The sequence below is a fragment of the Pogonomyrmex barbatus genome, unplaced genomic scaffold (genome assembly GCF_055798465.1).
Source record: "Pogonomyrmex barbatus isolate J1 unplaced genomic scaffold, ASM5579846v1 scaffold18, whole genome shotgun sequence".
NCBI classification, from domain to species: Eukaryota; Metazoa; Arthropoda; class Insecta; order Hymenoptera; family Formicidae; genus Pogonomyrmex; species Pogonomyrmex barbatus.
This window is the reverse complement of record NW_028297114.1, coordinates 5,530,748-5,536,666: the sequence shown is the minus strand read 5'-3', so window position 1 is coordinate 5,536,666 and position 5,919 is coordinate 5,530,748. Positions and strand designations below refer to the sequence as shown.

The 5,919-nt window shown below is 38.5% G+C and overlaps 1 long non-coding RNA gene across 1 annotated transcript; it reads right to left on the bottom strand.

The window, feature by feature from the left end:
• Nucleotides 1-810: 810 nt before the first annotated feature.
• LOC105431752 (uncharacterized) lies at nt 811-5,253 on the bottom strand. Its single transcript, XR_016138852.1, has 3 exons — nt 5,198-5,253; nt 4,970-5,137; nt 811-3,865 (listed from the first exon to the last, which is right to left on the bottom strand). It is a non-coding gene; the product is annotated as an uncharacterized LOC105431752 (long non-coding RNA).
• Between the last annotated feature and the right edge of the window lie 666 nt (nt 5,254-5,919).

Sequence of the window (5,919 nt, the reverse complement as noted above, 5' to 3'; positions counted from 1 at the left end):
GCGCGCGCAGCGGTCGCCGCGCCGCCGACTGTCGTGCGTTTCTCAGCGTGTTTAATAGTCGCCGGCGTGAAAGAAAAGGCGAGAAAAAAGATGGTGCTTCCGGTAGAGCCAGATGGAAAGTTTTTGACGGTATTACGTTTGCGCATTACGTCGAGACCGAAAACAATTTCTTCGCGTCACCTCGGCGGCGTGAATTTCTCGTAAAAGCCTGAAAATAGCGAGAGCTACCCGCCCGTCCTGTGTGACTCTCAACCCCCTTCGTTTTCGCCAATTTTTGCCTTTCCGCGAAAATGCAAATTACGCGTTTGCGTAGTGGTGGTGGAATTTTTTTATTAGTGCGTTAGGTACGACATTTGGCGGTAGAATAAAGAGAGCTTTAATAGTTGTCTCGTGGAAGTATTTCGATATAAACAGCAGACTTGGAAGTGGATCTTCGTTGAACTTAATGTTTATTTTAAGCGATTTTATATTTTGGATATTCAACAATATAGATTTTAATTTGCTATATATGAATAGAATTTTTGTACCTCTTTCTTTTCCGTTCCTACGATTTTTCAAAGTTTTTAGTTAAACATCAGAACTTGTAACATTACGTTAATGAATATGCGTATTTATGATATAAATTTTACATAAAATTTGAATTTTAAATTTTATATTTCATAGACTATAAATTTTTTTCATTATTTTAACTTGATATAGTTTTCGAATTCTTTTTTGTGAAAATTTCGAATATAAAGTAATATCTGTCTGAAAAATCGAACAAAGAATATGATTTTTAGTAATCTATTTATAGATCCGAAGTATTTTGTAAAAATTTTTAGATTTTAAATAGTTTCTAGTTAAAGTATTGAAACTTTAATACTTTCAAGGAAATTTAATTCTGAATGGTCTAAGACATTTCCGAATGAAAAGAAGTATAACGAGTCTCTGGAATATTTATCGCTCCGAAAAAGGTAATTTGGTAAGAAGGAAGCAGTCGAGGAATGTATGATTTTTAATCAAGTTTTTTTTCACGAGCTAGATATTTTCGTCACTGGGATCTTTCGCGATGCGTAAGTCCGTAAAATATTTGAACTCCCGTCCACTGTATTATTTACATGTTAAATCTCTGAGAGTCACCTAAGTCGGCGGGATGCGACGCGGGATATGAACTCTTCTTGGCCGTTTCTACCTTACCGCCTTTCCGGCGGTAGCGTACGCGCGCGTGAAGCTAGAATGAGTAAAAAAGAAGGAAAAGGGTGGGAGAGACGGGGGTGGAGAGTCGGGCGCGCGAGGGGGTGGGTGTGATGCGAGCGTGTACCTCAGGTACCGTTTTATCGCGCGGTTTATCTCGCTCTCTTGCATCCCGTCGCCGTCCTGAAGCCCGGCGTTTGCCCCGTGGCCGTCGAGACGGGGTAAGAACGCTAATTGGGAACCCGAGGCCGTTTCTTCCTCCCGTCTTGGAAAAAGCGCGCGACTCCCTCTCTGCCCTCTGCCCTCTGCCGTCTGCCGGTTTTTTACTGACGCCCCCGCTAAAACAGATTAAGGCTCCGAGTCCTTCGCGCGCTCACTTACACGGCTCGCGTTAATTTGAATATATGCATGTTGATTCGGAGAGAATTTTGAGATACGCGATTAACACAAGAGTCTGGCTTATATTTTAACGCGTCGCTCGGGGTGCTTCCCGGGTTATTTTTCAGCTGCTCGTTTTCGGAATATAGACAAACGGGGTCTCGTTTTCAACGGCTTCTTTTCAGCCTGAGCTCTAAACGTATGCGTCTTGTAGGTTTTATTAGCATACAGATTCCGGCGTAAAAATGCATCGGACAATTTTAATTTAATTTAATAAACGACATAATTAAGTTTTCTTAATGGATAACATGTTACCAAGATATATTCGGTTGTTATTGAAAGCATATCTTTCGAATCTTTTTTTTTTTTTTGTGATAGCTCGATATTGCAATTTTAAAACTTTAGTTTAATTGAAGTTAAAACAAGCGAGCACAATGTATACACAGACGATTAAATTGCATCGCATGGGAGATTTCCGTCATTTTACTGTGAAGTGAATAATTCAAGTTGTTATGTAAGCGATAATACTAATTTGTAATATATACGTATAATATATACGTATAATATACGTATTTTAATTCAGGGATTACTGTAGATTTACTGTATCGTAACTCTCCTATGTTTAATTTCATATAGTCCTGACAATCTGATAAAATTATATAAAAGCTAATTTTCAATCTGCGCAATACTTGCAAAAACTTGCATGCAATAATGACACACTTTAATACAAGAACTATATTTTTTTTGTGTTAGACAGATTTTATATGTTTTTCTTCACTGACTGTACACAAGCGAGTTTTCGAAACGGAAAAAGTTCTGTCCATTGAACGAGTTTGAACTTTAGTCAATTCTGGACGCGAAGGGTTGGGAAAAGGTAAAGGCGACAAGGGATTTAAAGAATTCATGTAGGTATAATGCCGGAAGTTAAGGTCGTTGCATAGGGGCGTGGCAGTGCTTTAAGTTGCAGACCCATAACTTGTTTAATGGCGTGATGCACACTTAGAAAATGGAGTGGTTCCAATTTGTTTTCATTGTTTCAAGACGTGGTCCATTATCATTGCATAGTGAATTAATTTTTAATAATTGTTTTGTTCATTGATTTTGGTGAATTTAATCAATTTTCTCGAAGACCAGTAATTGTGAAATACATAACGAAATTTTATAAAAAACATGGGAAAAAATTTTGTATCTTGGAGAGTCTATCGAAGTGATGATTCATAAATAAATTAATAACGAAAGCAAGCGGCCAATGAGAATAAGAATCGAAAATTTCAAAATAAGTGGAAGCGCTCTAATTTGACTTTTTTTTTTGTAGTATGCATATGTGATTATTTTAAGATAATGAAAGTTTCTTTTAGTCCACATTCTCGTTGCGCTCATTAAAGTTTTCCACTGCAAGAGAGATAAAAGCTGGTAAGGAAATTAAGTTAAAAGTTTCTCCGCCAGCAAAAAATTTTTCCCCTTGCTGAACATGTTTGAATAATATAGTTAAGACACTAAAAGTATTTTGATCGTAATAATTACTGCAGGTATTACACATTGAAAAAAGATGGAAATTAAAATATCTTTTTTTAATTTTAAAGTTGCTATTAATAGATGTATCTCTTGTAAAAAGAATATTATTTGTTTCGTAAGAATAATATTGTGTGACGTATTTTTTACATCTTTCTGCGATGGATTAAAAATCCAAATTTCATCAAATTTAACAACATTCGAAAATTATATTTGTACAAGAGTGTGTTTTTTATATCTCTACAATATTTTCACAGACAATTTTGTATACATGTTTCATCAAAATTTAATCAGATTAAAAATAAGTATATCTATGGAAAGTTTTCTGTTGTTAAGTTCTTGAAAAGATGTGAAATGAATTAGTTTAGATATTCTTAATTTAGATTTTTTTACTTCAATTTACTCTTCTTTGGTTCATGGGTTATATCTTTTTCATCGTGACGCGCTGCCATCTTATTTTACCGACAAACATTGTCGAAAGATCTTTTATTCTTTTCCGCAAACAGACAAGCAATCTAATCTCGCAAGCCCATTTTCACGGTTTACCGACGAAAGTATACATTTGCGGGACCCACGTCTCATTGTTGCGAAAACATTTTTTTCCCGCCCGAGCCGAGTTATTTCTTTGGCGGTAAGGCCGCGGCGGCTACGGCGAGGTCGTTCTGGATAATTTTCGGAAGGGTCGCGAGAAACCGCCGCAGAGAAAACGCTTGAAGTGGCCTCCACTTTTGCGTGGGTTTATGCTTTCCGGTTCCTCCCGCCGCTATTATCCGGCCTCCTCTGTTCTTCAGTCGCGTTATGCCTGAAACAATAAAACACGTTCATGAATGAAACCCTTCTCCAGCCATCACCGTACCCTTCTCCCATGCCGTGCAGTGCGTTCCGACGCTAGACAATCTCGCACCCTTCCGCGCCCTCAGGAGTGGCCCACCACTCTCTCTTTTAACGCGCTTTATCATACTCCTTCCATTCATTCGCGGCCTCTAGTAATAAAGTCAAAGGTACGACGCGGGTGATGGAAGTCGGAGGTCGAGGTCGGAAGATCTTCCTACGTGACTTCACACACGCATAATTTGCGCCTGCACGCACGCACGCACGCACGCACGCACGCACGCACGCACGCACGCACATAGGCACGCACGCACGCACGCACGCACGTAGGCACGCACGCAACGGAGAAAAGTCGTGCAATACCTGTTATTCATAAAGGGGCGAGCTCCGGGAGTTATATTTATAGAAAAAAACTTGATCTTTTCAAATGATAGAATCTTACCCTTTTCATTATTTCTTATATTATAATTTTTGCTCCATAGTTCCGTTTTCACTCCATTTTGTTATTACATTTGTAAAGGAAGAAATATGATTTATCTCAATGTGATATAATTATCACTGGATTAACTTAGAAAAATTAAAGTTTTAATTAAGTGAGATGTTTAATTTTCCTGATAATAGCAATTGTTTATGTTTCTTTAATGATACCCGTAATATTCAAAGCGTGTACTATTCAAAGGCATAATGTTTGCGCGATTTGCTGGCAAGGAGCACGAACCGTACAGGATCGAGAGCGAGACGGAGTGTATCTTCGTGCATTATAAAAGGACTCCTTTGCTTCCCATCGAGGAAACGAATAGGTGCATTTAAATGTTAAGAGACACTCGAGATGCAGAAGGGAGAGAGAAGGAGAAAGAGAAAGAGAGAGGCAGAGAGAGAGAGAGAGAGAGAGAGAGAGAGAGAGAGAGAGAGAGAGAGAGACTACGAGAAACCCCGGGAGTTGTAATATAGATAGATATGTATATATATATATATATACATATATATGTCTATATATACTTATATACCTATAGCGAGAGGAGAGAGAAGAGATAGAAGGAGCAGAGAGAGAAAGCTCCTCATTCGTAGCACAGACCTAGAGATCGCAGTGGGCATCCATTGGCCAGAACTATGGGGTGGGTTGGCAGCGCTATGGGCTACTATCGGCTCCTTGGGGATGTTTCCACCCCTATTTCTACCAACTACCCCCTTACGGTATACACCGAATACACTGGTATAGTTATACAGACTCGTACGTGCCGGGCTGTTGGGTATTGATCGTCGTTGGCTCCAGAATACCACGTTCTACCTATTTCTCCTTCACCTGCAGTAACGCGTCCTTACACATCCTTGCTCGTCCTTCCGCGGCCCGAGTCGCATCCCGTATCGTCCCATTCCACGGTTCGATTTTCTGTACCGATGCCAGTTGCGCCCGAAGCGAGGTCGGGCGGTGCTCGATATCGATTAAATGCGTCGATTCCACTTGGAGGAACTTGCTTCGAACTTGTAACTTCTAAATGCCGTCAATCGAAATGATAAATTTCTTTTTTTATATATATATATATATATATATATATATATATATATTTGAAAGATGCACACGTTATTATACTTGAAGATGTTATTCCCAAATGAGAGCTCCGCGAATAAGTATTTGTCTAACAACTATTTTTATATGCTATTTTTGAAATTAGAAGTATTTTGATAATTTGTTTCAAGGTAAATTGTTATTAATGTAAAAAAACACGCGGAGTGTGTTATAAATTGAAATAAATAAATACGACATACAATACGATATATACAATAAATTATACGACATACATCATATTCAAAGAGAATTTTCCTATGACAATACTGTCAGAGACATACTAATGGTGAGATTAGCGTGTTTGTTTAGCGAGGATGTAATAATGTAGACATGCGGTAGTGGTTTCTGGAATTTCATAGCCGCAGTAAATGCTTGTGAAATCAAATGGAAGTGAAAACGGGGGAAACGAAAAAAAGAAAAAGGGAGAAAGAAAGAAAGAAAGAACGCGACAGAGGAAG